Raw genomic sequence first — 16,214 nt, 5'->3', positions numbered from 1 at the left:
TCTAATTACACTGCATTTAAATAAATGCAGCCTAGTAACTAATTGTAATTGATGTGCAATTAAACATGTATTTATATCACCATTGCCTTTCCCTGTGCAGCTGTCTATTCCTGCTTCTTATTGTGGCTGGGGATACTGAAATCTGCCTGATAGGAGGAGGAAGCACCACTTCTCCCACGTGGATGCCATGTTCCAGTGGTTCAGCAAGAGATCTACTGGGACAGTGAGAAATAGCTGGATTGCTTAACCCCAAATCTATGAGAAAGAAGACCCACACATATCATTCAAGCCCTGGAACTCAAGGGGCACTCTTAGAAATGCCATTATATTCATAAACATATGGTGCTCTGGCTCTCCTTGGCTTTATACTAAGCTACTTGAGCTTTTTGTTTATCAGATTTGTGTATTCTTCAGTGTCTACCCCCTCCCCCTGTGTTTCACACATAATAGCTGCCCAATAACATTGTGGAAACAAACTTTAAATATTAGTGTGGAATCTTCCACTGAATATATATAATTTATGCTATTGAATTTAAGACTTAGACCTTGACCCTTTATTGGGAAAACTGGTAAAAATGATGCAGTAACAACAGCATCACAATAAGATCACAGGTCCTTCTTCCCCATATTTCCCTGTCTCTGCGTGCCCTTAACCTTTGAGTAGAAGACAAGTTTCTCATCTCCTCTGCATGCCAGATGGGCCATTAAACTAGGACCAGTGGGGGGTGTAGCAAATCACAACTATATAAGATATCACTGAAGTCATCAAAAAGCAGTAATGGAGATCAAGGGCAGTTGAGGGGAACGAATTGCAACTATGTAATGTTTTTCATGCGAATCATCAAAAATCAGTGATGGTCTTTGAGCTGCTAGGCGGAAAGTCTGAGAATTTCTATACAGGAGATAAGACCCAGATACTGCAAGATGGAGAAAGAGGAACAGGTAAGCAATTGCATGAAGATTCAAGCTCTATTTATATTTCAGTGAACATTTATCAATGGCCTTTGCTAGAATAAACTATAAGGCTGAAGAAGATACACCCTTAGAATGTTTCTAGTCTCCACTACCAAAAGTTAGAAAACTGGCTCAGGCAAAGGATGAAAAAATGGAAATAAAATCAGGTTGTGTGCATGTAACACTGAGCTCCAAATTGACTGTTTATTTGGGACCTAGATGAAAATCATAATCCTTTGGCTTGACTCCCCTGCAGCCCTGATGGAACACATCCAGTTGGGCCTCTTGTCACCCATCAGAGTGCTAATTAAGGAGCCAGAGAAATACCACAGTCCACCTCATCTGTTTGTGTTCTTCTGCTGAAAGGACACCATGCATCTCCCTGACAGCTAGTCATTACAGGAGCATATGGGCATATCAGGCTTCTGCCAGGGACAGCTAAGCCCCTAAGAACCCAAGCAGAGCTCTGAGCTACGCTGGCCTGTACATGTCCATTACCACTCCAGTGATACAAAGGGATGTACACCCCCATCAACTAAGATGACTAGTGCAAATTTTGACCTCCCAAAGGAGTGTAAGTGAGACACCGTGAATGGGATGACAGAGTTGGTAGAGAGGGAAAATGCAGAGGAGGGAGAAACAGCTAGATTTGTGTTATTGCAACTCTCCCAGTGCCATTTCAGACCCAAGGTATTTGGAAGGTGCAAAATGACTTTCTGCATATTAAAAAAAAATTGCTGTCCTTTCCACTTTTACGGCTCTTGGGTATCGAGCATTTCCCTATGCAATATTTTCTTTGACCTTTATCATCTGGCAGAAATTATTATCTCTAAGTGACTAATTAAAAAAACACGGAGACCCAGAAAGGTTAAGGAATTCTTCAAGGTCATAGTACTGTGTAAATGACAGGGTTGGGAGTAAAACCCAGGTTTTCAGACTTTTAGTCCGATGTTCTTTAAAAGCCAGTCAAATGGGCACAAGGGATCTTTTGAGAGTGACAAATGTTTTAAAACTAGATGTAGTGATGGCTGCACAACTCTGTAAATTTTTTAGAAATCATTACATGCTTTAAAAAGTTGAGTGTTATGGTATGTAAATTGTATTTCAATACAGCTCTGAAAAATAAAGGCAGCCAAGTGTAGCAAGTAGAGCCCGGGCTTTGGTGTCATTATTCTGTAGTGCAGATCCTGATTCCAGCTCTTCTGCCCTGGGCAACATTGGGTAAGTTCTTTAATTTCTTTAAATATCAATTTCTTCATCTGTAGAATTGGAATAATATTCTCTACTTCCTAAGATTGCTGTGAGGATCTAGCACTAAAGCAATAATAGCTAATTTTATTTCTTTTATTTCTGATGACTAGAAATCGAGATGTTAAAAATAAGGTAATTAGCTCTCTACTGCTTGCTTAATTGCTAATGCTTATTTGTGGATCTTGTATGAGCATTAGACATGTGAAACTATTTTGATTGTTTTGGTCAAAGGTCTAAATCAGTGCTTTTAATTGGCATTCAACTAGCAAATAACAGTGATTTGGCATACCAAGGAGAAATAAATCTTTGTTTTCTCCTAAACTACTTATTCTAAAACTTGACTGGTCATCTGGGGAGTTGTCAGAATTCTGATGCCTTGGCCCCACCCCAGATATTGTGACTTAATTGGCATGGGGTGTGGCCTGGGCTTTGAGATTTTTTTGGAACTTTCCCATGTGATTCTAATTGCAGCAGAGTTGAAGAACAAAAACTCATTGGCTTTCAACTCTGACCACAAATGATTCACCTGGGAAGCTTTAAAAACGACGAAGCCTGAGCCTCGTGACCAGAGATTCTGATTTAAATGGTCCAGGGTGAAATCTGTGCACTTTACAAGTTCCCCAGGTGATTCTAATATGCAACCAGGCCTGAGAGCCACTGCTTCAAACCTTTGCAATAGGCAAGATGCCTTCTAGGTAGGAGATAAGGGATCTACTCCATAGCAGCCTGCCTCATTCCTCTTCCCTGCTTCCAGGAAAGAGGTTCACAGGATGGCATGTTGAGCCCTCCATTACATGTTGGCCTGGGGTAACCAGCCATAGGCCTGCTCAGTGAAAAAAGCCCTGGGGCATTTAGAACCCCTCAAGGAATGAAGGAAGGATATTTTTAAATGAAGATAATGTACCTTGCAAAAAGAGGCATTGGGAGAGCAGCTTCAGTGTTAAGTCACATAATCTATATAGTGTCTGGGGGCTTGCAGGTGGATCAGAATAGAGTTTCCAGATAGCAGGGGATGTCTTAAAGTGATTTAGGAGACTCTCAGGAAATGGACTGATATGGTTTGGCTCTGTGTCCCCACCCAAATATAATCTCCAATTGTAATCCACATGTGTCGAAGGAGGGACATGTACTCTCAGTGTGTGGAGAGAGGGAGGTGTTTGGATCATGGGAGCAGTTTCCCCCATGCTGTTCTCACAATAGTGAGTGAGTTCTCACAAGACCTGATGGTTTTATAAGTGTCTGGCATCTTCTCTGCTTGCACTTCTTTCTCTCCTGCCCCTTGTGAAGAAGGTGTCTGCTTCCCCTTCCACCACGATTGTAAGTTTCCTGAGGCCTCTCCAGCCATGCGGAACTGTGAGCCAGTTAAACCTCTTTCCTTTATAAATTACTCAGTCTCGGGTAGTATATTTACAGCAGTGTGAATATGGATGAATACATGGACCATCCATTCATCCATCCAACAGTGTTTATGTAGTAGTTCCCCTGCAATAGGTGCCATGACAATGGTGAGCAAAACAGATGCGGTCGTCTTTTTACAACTAAACAATAAAAAATAAAAACCTGCCACTGCTGCAGGCAAACCATTCACCACAATGAGTCTGAACTTCCCACTACCTCCCTCTTTCCATATGAAATTCAAATCTCTGTTGGCCATTCCAGCAACTCGTGGAGAATATCTCCTGCATCCTTCATGTGGGCACACTTCTCAGGGCCCCACTGCTCACCATCCCCATGCCTTCCCCATCCAGGTTCAAGTTAATGCCCTGCCTTTCTTTCCTGCTACTGCCCATGCCTAGGCCCAGATTCTTTATTTATCAAGCTAGTTACCACTCTAGAGACTCTGAGGATGGAAGAATTTGAGGGTTTCATGAGTCGGATAGAACTAATCTTTGCAGATTTTACTGGAAAAACTTGCTCTTATAATAAAGATGTTTTCAGGAAATTTTGGGGATACAGAAAGTTGTGCCCACTGAATGGGTTTGATATGTATCTTACCACTTCAAACAGACCTCCTGTTCTCAATGCCCAGGGAAGAGCAATGATGCTGTGTTCTTGACCAGGTGATGGACCTTTCTGTCCTCACTGTTTGCCCCCATCAAAATTGTTTAAAGCCCCCTCCTACAGGGTTAGGTGGGCAGAGTGAGCCAGTTCCAGTAGACTTGGTTGTGAGATAGAATCAGCTCCTGCCCCAAATCCTAGAGATTTATAGCCTCAGGAATCAGAGAACCCATAGGTCCAGCTTTCAATTTTCTCCCAGGGCTTTATATGCAGCACTCCTTTCTTCCACTTCTTGCCCTCTTTCCCAAAACAGTAGATGAGGGTGATGCTATCAGGAAAGCATTTAGAAGGGATAAGAGTAAGTGATGCTTCCATTGCTGTGATTGGTGACATCACTCACCCTTAATCAGAAGGTCTAAAGCAACTTATAAATCCAGTCCCTTCAATAATTGACCAAAAAGCCTCTCCAAATGCATTATAGAAGTGATGGCAGAAAATTATTATTGATTTCCTATACTCCAGTTTCTTTATCAATAAAATGGGCATGGCAATAATTAATAAAATATTATGCTCACACAGTATCTAAGTAATATAAATATTACCTATTACTATCAATGTTGACCAGAAGGAAACTATCTTTTCATTTTGTTTTGTTTTGTTTTTTAGCTTTTGGAATGATTACATGATATGCAGCATAGTAAGTAAATACTTGCTATATGACAAGTATTTTTTTCAGCATTTCTATTATCTCATTTAAGCCATACAACAATATATCATACAGGTATTCTTATCACTCCCATTTTATAGTTAAAGGAAATGGTCAAGGTTAATTTAGGTAACCATAACAATAATGACTCTGTGTGTTAATAAGAATGTTTGGCAGAGCCCAGAGGAAATGAGGGTGGGAGGAAGATGGGTTTTGATGCAGAAAGAATTATCTGGAACAGGAGCAAACAAAACAAGGACAGGCAATGTGGGCGCAGTGGGGCACCCATGGTGTGAGGGTACTTGGTTCTTTGGCAAAGATCTGTTTATAAAATGGCATGTAGTCGGTGCTATAGGAAATGTGTGAAAAACAGGAAGGGGGCAGGAGCAGAGATAAGACTGGGAAGTCAAATAAAGCAATGAATATTGGTAATTTCTCCAACATTTAATCCATGCCATGTACAGACACTTTTTAATAAAATAATGGATGAAGAAATGAATAAGTAATGTCCATAGCCTAAGGCAGCAAGAATGGTGACATCTTGCTACTTATCAAGCCCTGAAAATGACTGTCTCTTTTGAACCCAGTTATCAGTACATTTCAGCTCCACTAAATAGGTGTTTTACACATGGGCAACAGCTGAACAGAGTTCTCTTATCATTTCCATTGAATGCGATTGGGTTGAGGGAGATTGAGCATCACACCAGCACATAGGTGACTACCTTTATGCAATGGAAACTACAAAGCAATAGCATTAAAGTTCCTAGGCCAAAATGACTGAACAGCATAGGAATGGAAAGATTAACAATTTTTTTCTTATTTTCCAAATTGTAAAAGACCAAAAAGACCAGCTCCTTCTATGACTTCTCATTACAATTAAAGCATGATGTCGACAGAGGCCTTACTCACTCTGCTTCTAAAGCAAGCACAGTGTTGCTGAGGCAGGAGAACCTTGCCGTCCTGAATGCTACCCAGCACACGCTGCCTAGGATGAGGATCTGGGCACAGAAGCTAATGGGAATCGCCCCTGCAGAGCACAGATACTAAGCCTGGCATAATCTGTGCCATGCCTGTCACTTCTGGAGCCTGTGAAGGAAATTGGCCAGAGCTGCTACTCTCTCTATTCTAGATATAATTCCACTTTTATCCATAATAAGGTCCATCAGGATTTGGGCAATTTTATTCTCACATGATTTGCAATTCTGATATTTTCCTTGTGATTGGCATAAGATCAGCCAAAAAAAAAAAAAAAAAAAAAAAAAGAAAGCCATCACCTTATTTTCATAGCTCTTTGTTCTACTTAGCAAATGCCCTCAGATTCAATAGCTGCTAGTAATTCTGATTTGAATTATCTAGCCCCATGCTGATTTGTGTGCAGGTCTTCTAGTAGAAGGGATGGCTACTTACTATGCGGAATGTGATCCCAGTGTGCATAGCAGCCTGGCCGCTTCAGCAGCCAGAGGAACTGCTTCTTAGGGACTCTTCTGAGGGACTTGCAATTTGCTGAGGCAAAGCAGAGGAAGCTGCATAAACTGAAACATGCAACACTGAAATGTGCTGTAGATTGGAATCATTTAGAAGTTTACAGCACCAATCTTTTCTCAATCTCCTTCAGAACTGGCGATGGATAAGCAAGGCATGCTCAGATTAGCTTTCAATGAGAAAGCTCTCCTCACTAGACAGTGAGTAGCCCTGCATATTCAATCAACACTGAGCATTGGATCCAGAGGATCCCTGCTCAAACTCCAGTTTGGCCACTTAATAGCTCTGTTATTTTAGGCAGGTTGCTTTACTACAGTTGATTTCAGTTTCCTCATCAGTAGGGTTGCAAAGATAAAAGGGTGGTAGTTTGTACAGCACCTAAAATTGTATCTCGAGCATGGAAAGTACTCAAGAAATATTGGCTATTATTGATATTATCATAATCTCCTTTTCCCCTATGTATATTGCTACCATAAAAAAGTTTAAAGATAAATATATTTATGCTATTCATTCCAAATTTCTTCCATGGAAATTTAGTCTAATGCTTTGTCTCACTGTTTTTCTACCATGGCTCATCAGCCAGAGCCCAAACAAAATCTATTAAAAGGCTCAACTCTTATTGCTGCCTATTGGAAAAAGGATGATATAGTCTTAGGTAACCCATTCTACAGAGATAAGTTACAACTGCTTGAATGACTGAGACCATACTTGAAGTATTATGTTTAGTTCTTGGGACCATGTATTATAAAGGTGTATAAGTAACCAAAGATATGGATCAAGATGATGAAGGGATGTGATACCATATGATCACAGAAATGAGCATAGAATTTCATGTCTAATTAATGAGGAAAGTATGATACTTACATTCTCATTAATTCTTTCACCTATTCCTTCTTTCCAAAATAATTTATTGAAACAGGGATTCTAATATGGCACAGTTTTTAGCTCAGCAAATTCTCTCCTTCAAAATCAGCTACAAAATTAGAAAAAAGTAAAAACTAAAAAATAAAAACCATTTTCAGGCTTTGGAAATCAACCAAATGCATACACAAAGTCGAGGAGCAGTTATTTAAAACAATACTGAACTTCTGGTGGGAAAATGGGAAGTCTGGCATTCTTGCTCTGGGTAGCTTCCACTTTCTGTCCCCCACTCAATTGACATAATAGTTCTAACAGAGTGGGTCCAATCTGTGAAAAACAGAAGCTTCACTGAAAAAGAGGACTGACCTGATTTATAGCAAGCAGGAAAAAAACACCCCACACTAAGCAGCATTGTCTGTGTTTATAGGTATCTGTCACGAAGGAATGAATGAATGATCAGTCTCTCGGCAAGCCTGAGGTGAGGACCTAATGTGATCAAGCAGTAAAGTAGCAGACCAGCCAGAAACTGAACAAGGAAACCTGGGAGGCAAGACAGCTGGAAGGGGCCTTGGTAAGCTTTCTACCAGTCCTGAGCTGACTGGAAAGCTGTGCACATTTAAGGCAGACTTAAGATAATCTAAGTTATCCACACATCACCGTCTGACTCCAAGTCTGCATACGTGTGCGAGAGGACGTGCAAAAAATAAAATCTGGAGCCAGCTTAAAAGATGGATGGGTCTGAGTGTGCTCCCCAACACATACACAGATCCGTTGGCAGAGGGTAGAGACTTGTTAGATTGAGAGGTTGAGTGCAACCTCTCAAACATCATTGTTTAATTATTAAGCTATGCATAAGTGCGTGGCCTTTAAAAATCCATGAATAAAACAAAAACAAAACTTTTCAAAACTTGAGTAGAAACAACAGCAGCCACCTATGAAGGGGAAACAGATGACATAGACTTAGTCAAAGCAAGTTACCAAAAAACAAAACAAAAGCAGCAAAACCAAATATCATTGGGCAGAGAAGGCATATCAGAATTCAGGGTTAGTACAATGCATTATCTACAATTTTCCGGCTTTCAGTAAGAATTCTGATACAAAGAAAGAAGAAAGTATGACCCTTATTCAAAAGTGAAAGAACAAGCAGTGATTAGAAACTGTCTTTGAGTGGGCCTATAGATTGAACTCAGCAGAAAAAGACTTCAAAGTAGCCATTATAAATATGTTCAAAGGACTAAACAACACTATGCTTAAATAAAGAGAAATATGATTAATTTCAATGAAGCAATAGAAATTATGAAAATAACCACATAAAAATTCTGGAGTGGAAGAACATAATAACTAAAATAAAATGTTATTAAAGGAACTCAATAGTAGAATTAAAATGTTAGAAGACATAATCAGAAAATTTAAAGATAGATCAATAGAAATTATTTAATCTGAAGAACAGAGAATAAAAAGTAATAACAGATAAAAAATGGAAACTTAAAGGGTGTCAATACATACATTTTAGAAGACTCAGATAAAGGAGGAAGAAGAAAGGCCAGAAAAAGAATATGAAAAAGTAATGGATACAAACTACCCAAATTTGGCTGGGTGTGGTGGCTCACGCCTGCAATCCCAGCACTTTGGGAGGCCGAGGTGGGTGGATCACTTGAGGTCAGGAGTTGGAGACCAGCCTGGCCAACACAGTGAAACCTCGTCTCTACTAAAAATACAAAAATTTGCCAGGTATGATGGTGCACACCTGTGGACCCAGGTACTCAGGAGGCTGAATCAGGAGAACTGCTTGAACCCGGGAGGCAGAGGTTGCAGTGAGCCAAGATGGCACCACTGCACTCCAGCCTGGGTGACAGAGGGAGACTCCGTCTCAAAACAAACAAACAAACAACAACAATAAAAAACTACCCAAATTTGATTAAAAGTAGTAATCTGTAAGACAATGGAACTCAAATTCTAAGTAAGATAGACACATTGTAACCAAAATGTTCACAGCCAAACACAAGTAGAATTTCTCCTTATGTACAGATAAAAAGAATATAAAATTAATGGCAGACTTCTTATCAGAAACAACAGAAGTCAAAACAGTGAAATGACATGCTCGGAGCAATGAAAGCAAAACAATCACACAAAAAAACTGTCAACTATCCAGGAACACTATCCTTCAAAAATGAAAACAAGACATTGCCAGACAATCAAAGCTTGAGAGAGTGCTTTTCTAGCTGAGATGTCATACAGGAAATACTGAAGAGTCATTTAAGTTGAAGAGAAATAACACCAGATGATAAAAATCCACATGAAGAGACAAAAAGGAAAAGAAAATCTAAGTATATGTGTAATTGTCATCCAAAAGACTACCAGGCTGGCTAAATAGAAAAGAGAGTTTTATTGGCAATATCAGTTTGCAAACTGAAGGAGACAGTCTCAGGCATGTGTCGAAGGTGCTCTTTCTTTTAAGAGGGAAGAGGGTAAGTTGGCTTTTATGCTTCATTGGGTCTGTGTCACACAATAGAGTCATAAATATTTAGCAGGTTTAGGAGAAAAGCTATACATATTTATGAGAGAGGATTGAGAGAATGAACAATGGGTAAGTATTTACCAGATTTACCAAACACAATTTACCAAAATGGATTCATGAAGAAATAGAAAATACAAATATATCTATAACAAGTAAAGAAATTAAGTTAGTAAATAGGTATTCTTTTATCAAGAAAACCCTGGGTGCAGATGGCTTCACTGGTGCTCTATCAAAAAAGATGAAATAATACTAATCTTTCACCAACTCTTTCAGATAATAGAGATGGAGAATACATTTCTCAATATATGAGGCCAGTATCACTGTGCTAACAATGCCAGATCAAAAGAATAAAGTAAAATACAGATCAATATCCTTCATGAGTATAAACACATATTATTAGCAAACCAAATTGGGCAAAGCATTAAAAAAAGGATTATACATCATGACTAAGTGAGATTTATCCTAAGAATGCAAGGTTGGTTTAAAATTCACAACTCAATTCATACAGTAAACAATAGAGTGTACACTGTATTGGGTACAGTGCATAGTATAAAGGACAAAGAGAGCACAGTCATCTCAATCACTGCCTAAAAAAAGGATTTAACAAAATTAACCACCCTTATTCATGTATTAAAAAATTCAATATTAAGATGACAATTTTCCTCAAATTGATTTATACATTCAAAGTGATATATATCATAATCCCAACAGACCTTTTGTAGAAGCTGACAAATAGATTTTAAAATGTACATTGAAATGAAAATTACCAAGAATAGCTAAAATTATTATGAACAAAAAATTTGGAGGACTTTGATTTTAAAACTTACTATAAATCTACAGTAATTAAGACAGTGAGCACTGCATAAAAGTGTAGACCAATCAAAGATTAGAATAAATTCTTACATATATGCTTAACTGATTTTTGACAAAAGTATAATTCAATGGGAAAAAAGCTAACCAATAAATGATACTAAAGCCATTAGATATCCACATGTAAAATAAATAAACAAAAATTAACTTACACTCTTACCTCATACCATACATATAAATTGACTCATAGAACTAAACATAAGAGCAAAAACTATCAAACTCAGATGGAAATATAGGACAAAATTTTCCTTACTTTGGGCAAGCAAAAATTTCTTAACTACAATACCAAAAGCATGATATATAAGATTAAAATTGTCGTTTTGGATGCCATCAAAATTAAACATGTTTGTACTTCAAAAATACCATAAAGAAAATAAAATGCAAGCCACAGACTGGGAGACAATATTTGAAAATTATGCATCTGACAAAAAATTTGTATCCAAATATATAAAGAATTCTCACAACTCATTAATAGGTAGACCAAAAATCCTAATTAAGAAATGGGCCAAATATTCGGAGAGGGATTTCACCAAAGAAATACATGAATGGCTAACAGGCATAAGAAAAGATGCTCAATATCTTTAGTTGTTAAGGAAATGCAAATGAAAACCACAAGGTGATACCACTATACAACTCACTAGAATAGCTATAGTAAAGATAGACAATGACAACTGTTGACAAGGATGTAGGAAAACTGGAACCCTCATTCACTGCTTATGAGATTGTAAAAGGTACAGCCACTTAAAGACGTTTGGCAGTTACTTAAAAGTGAAACATATCTTACCATACAACCCAACAATTTCACTGCTAGTAAAACTGAAACATGTCCACACAATGATTAGTATGTGAGTGTTCACGGCAGCATTATTTATAATATCCCCAAGTTGTAAACAATCCCAATTTGTATAAACTGGTGCATGGATAAACAAAATATGGTATACCCATACAACAGAACACTTTTCAGCCATGAAATAGGAACCAGCTACTGATAAATGCTATAAGATAGATGAATCTCCAAAACCTTATGCCATGTGAAGGAAGCCAGAAGACTACATATTATATGACACTATTTATATAAAACTTCCAGAAAAGAAAATCTGTAAGAAAATAAAGATTAGTAGTTGTCTGGGCTGGGACTAAGAGGAGGGTGGAAGGATTAACTCCTGGTGGACACAAGGAAAATAGGGATGATGATAATACTGTATTCTAAAACTGGATTCTGGTGATGATTTCATTACATACATTTGCTAAAAATCATTGAGCCTTACGCTTACCTTGGATGGAAATTTATAGTATGTGAACTATACCTCAATAAAGCTAAAAAAAATCTTCAGTATATGATTCTTGAAGGTCAAGGTCTAGCCATCAAATTCAGTTACAAGTCTTTAATTCAAGCAGACATGTAATTAAGGTTGAAAGGAGAAATCATTCTGCGTTGCCTTACTTCCCTACCTGGGGGACAATGTTTGCAGTACCTCCTTCTGGATAACTTCATAGAAAGGACCAAACATACAAACAAAAAAAATGGGGTCTTGATTTGGTTAACCTACCAGTATTAAATGCTCATTAAATAGCCTTACCCCAAAGGTTATGTTAAAATCCAACCCCTATCTCTTTTTCATACACCCACCCTTACCCTTCTTGCCTTAACATCCAGACCTTTCACCATTTGTGAATTATTTTTTAAAAAAGAAAAAAAAAAGTCCTGGCTTCAGTATTGCCTGCATGAAACCTATACTATTCTTGCTGCTGGAACATCCATGACTGTCTCTACAGCAGGGCCCTCAAAGCTGAGTGAAGTCTTGCTGATCCAATGTGCTCATCCTTTGAAGATCCTTGTGAGAAGCATCAGGCCGTGGTGAATGCAGATGCATGACCTTTAAGCAACTTGCTTTTTCTGTTGTTGCCCATTAAGGATGCTATCATTATTTACCCATCTGTAGTTTTGAGTGAGAGCCACTCAGTCAAAGTGCTTAGTAGACGGCCCCCAAATCTACCTTGAATGTCCCAAAGTATGATATCTGACCTGTTTGAAGGAGCCCTAAAACCCCATCTTGGGTGCAATTACATAGGCTGGAGGAGTTGCAAGCATTTTCCAGATTGAATTGTCTAATGAGATCATTAAGGAAGCAAAGGGGAGGGAGTGTAACCCCCTAAAGGCAATTAGGAAGACTACACCTCTGACTGAATTGCAGGCATCACTAATCCAACAGGTCTAATCACCAGGCCCCATAGCAGAGCTGAATCCTCTGCTTCCAGTTGGAGAGAAAGAATGTGTTCTCCCACAAAGCATTTGGATAATTGAAAGAATTAAGGAAAAATACATTATTCCATTTGGATTCAGTACTAATTGGAATGAGCCAAATAATCAGCCCACCAGCATGAAGCATACTCCTCACTTTCCTGCTGCAGAGAGGAGCATTTCTTTATATTAGCATGAGCCCATGTCCTCTTCATCAATGGTTAGATTGCCTGTTTCTCCAGAGAACCCTGTGGAATGTTCCCATACCATTTTTCCTGCCAGCCAGTTTCTAATTCAAAGAAAGAAAATCTCCTAATTACACTGAAATAGAAATGGAAGACCAGCCCCATGGCTGGGCCAGACTCTGCCTGCCACAGAGCTCAGGCAGAGATGACTGCAATATCACAGAGCAGGTTTCAAAGGTTTGATTTATTAGAGTGAAATTGATCTATCTGAGGAGCTCAGAGTCCAGTATAAAGGTTTTCAGTGATTCCTATACCACCACTTCAATAAAAGCTTTCCAGTTCTTAAAAGCAAAAACACTCAAGGCAGGTGAAGTTGCACTTTTTTTTTTTTTAATATCGATGGCTGAGGACTCACGCCCTTCCTGAAGAATGAACACTTAAATCTTTCACACTCTCAATGAGAACTAGCAAAGCAAAGCAGTTTCCTCTAGGTAAGAATTTAGATTATATTTTTTTCTTCTGCAAGATTCAGAGTTTCAGAATCTTCTACCACCCACATACTCATCCATCCATCCACCTTAATGTGCCTTGTCTTCATTGTCTAATGTGAGCCAGACTCTGTTAATTGGTTTATTCCACTTTACAGATGAAGAAATGTAGTCTGAGAATTCTTAAATAACTTGTTCAGGTCCCATATTTAATAAGTGGTAGAGCTGGTATTTAAATCTGATTTGTCTGACTCTATTTTTATTTTTATTTTTTGAGACAGAGTTTCACTCTTGTTGCCCAGGCTGGAGTGCAATGGTGCCATCTTGGCTCACCACAACCTCCGCCTCTCTGGTTCAAGCGATTCTCCTGCATCAGCCTCCCAAGTAGATGGGATTACGGGCATGCGCCACCACACCCAGCTAATTTTTGTGTTTTTAGTAGAGACAGGGTTTTTTCCATGTTGGTCAGGCTGGTCTCAAACTCCCGACCTCAGATGATTCACCCACCTCGGCCTCCAAAAGTGCTGGGATTATAGGCATGAGCCACTGCGCCCAGCCAACTTTTCTGACTCTAGAGCTGAAATCGTGAGATGTGTGTTGGGAATGCCAAATTTTGAAGACAGATTGATTAAAAGTAAATTTAAAAATAAATTAAAAAACATTCATAGGTCTTTCGAGACTAACATCACAGCAAAATATTTTCTGCAATTCTTACCTGTATTTGGCATGTGTCTATACATTTTTCCAAATAGAATTATCCACCTATTTCATCATTTTCCCTCACTGCCCCTGAACCCTTATACTCCATCTCCTCTCTCTTCTTTGCTAACAAAATCCCTCTGGAAAAGATCCAGTCAATTCAAAATGAATGATACATGCCTGGGTGGTCTCAGCAATACTTGTATTTTATCTGTTTGGTCAACTGCCATCTTTCTTCTAGTTAAAGGGGAGCTGCCAAAGAAATGCTGAGCTGCCTGTAGGGGCTGAGTGTGGAAAAATACTGTCGTTCATCCTTGCTGCTCTATTCTCTCCAAGTGTAAGCATCAGTGGGCTTGTCCTAGAACCTTCTGATGGTAGGGAAGAAATTTCAAAATTATTATTGAAAAAAAGTAATCTTGTAGTCTCATTTTTCATAGATAACTTTTTTGGCATAGGGCTTTTGACTGTTGTTTGTGAGTTGCAGTAGAAAGATTGTGCACCTTCCATTGAAGAAGCTTTTTGTTTAAGTTCTGGAGAAATAGCATGGTTGGGACATGACCTAGGGAAACACAAAAACTGGGGCATAGTTAATTCAAACATGTTGGAGGAAAAGAGGAAGCAAGAGATGAAAAGAAGATGAGAATAAGATAATATACCTGTCTAAGAATAGAACATGCCTTTGCGATGGGTGTGGTGGCTCACGTCTGTAATCCCAGCACTTTGGGAGGCTGAGGTGGGCGGATCACCTGAGGTAGGGAGTTTGAGCCTGGCTAACATGGTGAAACCCCGTCTGTACTAAAAATACAAAATTAGCTTGGCATGGTGGTACACGCCTGTAATCCCAGCTACTCGGGAGGTGAGGCAGGAGAAATCGCTTGAACCACGGAGGCGGAGGTTGCAGTGAGTCGAGATCATGCCATTGCACTCCAGTCTGGGCAACAGAGTAAGACTCTGTCTCCAAATAAAATAAAATAAAAAGAATAGAACATGCATTTGGACAGAGCATCCTGGGTTGCATCTTTTGGGAACTTAAACTTGGTCCAATTTCCACACAGTGTCATCTTGGAGCAATAAGAATACTGCATCTCTCAACTTACTAAAATGTTACCTCTACCACTGAAGAGAGATTTATTTGTCTGTGACTTGCCCTCTTGATGAAATGAAAACTGCTTAACTCTAGTTAAAGTGTTAAGAGAGAGAAGAAAACAACAACCAAAATTCTGTACCCTATGTTGACAAACGCAAAGATTTGATGAACCCAAGGAATTTAGAATTCACATTAATTAGATTTCAGAATTGAAGCCAGTCATGGGTATTGACAGATACTGTGCATACCTCAAATTTTGAAATATGTTTCTCTCCCAATAAAAATATGATGCTCCATGTAACTGAGGAAAATTATTTACTGAGATACTATAAACCTTCTGCCCAATCAGATATAAGAAAGTTGTGACTTGCCTGGAAAGGTAGATATGCATAAAAAATTCATAGAAGTCTGAGTTAGGATTTGATTTGTATAAACATCTTGGTTATGGTAAGGGGAATCTCAGAGGAATAAAAGTAGAGGAGTTAAATGATATGAAGCTGGAACCCAGCTTGACTGGGTTGAATGGTTTTTGCCCTAGATCCTTGAAAGGAATTAGAAGGAATCCTCTCTTCTTTTCACCTATCTATCCTATATGCCAGAATTCCTTGACAGGAGGCAATTTTGGTACTCAGGAGACATTTGGCAATATTTAGTTGTCATATTTAGTTGTCATATCTGCTAAGGGATGGTGGGTGGGGAGGCTGTAACTGACATATAAGGGGAAGAGGCCAGGGATACTGCTAAACATCCTACATAGTCCCTAATAACAGAATATTATCCCACCTAAAATATCAGTAGTGCCAAAGCTGAGAAACCCTGCTACATATGGACAGCAAATAGAGACAGCAAGAGAAACTCCAGAGCTTTGTGAAT

At 38.8% G+C, this 16,214-nt stretch overlaps 1 protein-coding gene and 1 long non-coding RNA gene across 2 annotated transcripts in view; one reads left to right on the top strand and one right to left on the bottom strand.

The window, feature by feature from the left end:
• LOC129137164 (uncharacterized) overlaps window positions 1–6,145 on the top strand; it is a 34,863-nt gene extending 28,718 nt beyond the window's left edge. The window contains exons 2-4 of the long non-coding RNA XR_008539395.1: window positions 101–942; window positions 2,068–2,175; window positions 4,870–6,145. This is a non-coding gene — a long non-coding RNA (uncharacterized LOC129137164). The remainder of the gene's footprint in view (window positions 1–100; window positions 943–2,067; window positions 2,176–4,869) is intronic.
• Window positions 1–16,214, bottom strand: part of AGBL1 (AGBL carboxypeptidase 1) — an 837,843-nt gene that overhangs the window by 60,473 nt on the left and 761,156 nt on the right. The window lies entirely within an intron of this gene.

The sequence above is a fragment of the Pan troglodytes genome, chromosome 16 (assembly GCF_028858775.2).
Source record: "Pan troglodytes isolate AG18354 chromosome 16, NHGRI_mPanTro3-v2.0_pri, whole genome shotgun sequence".
Classification (NCBI taxonomy): domain Eukaryota; kingdom Metazoa; phylum Chordata; class Mammalia; order Primates; family Hominidae; genus Pan; species Pan troglodytes.
Note: the sequence above shows the minus strand (reverse complement) of the source record. Positions and strands in the feature narration are given on the sequence as shown.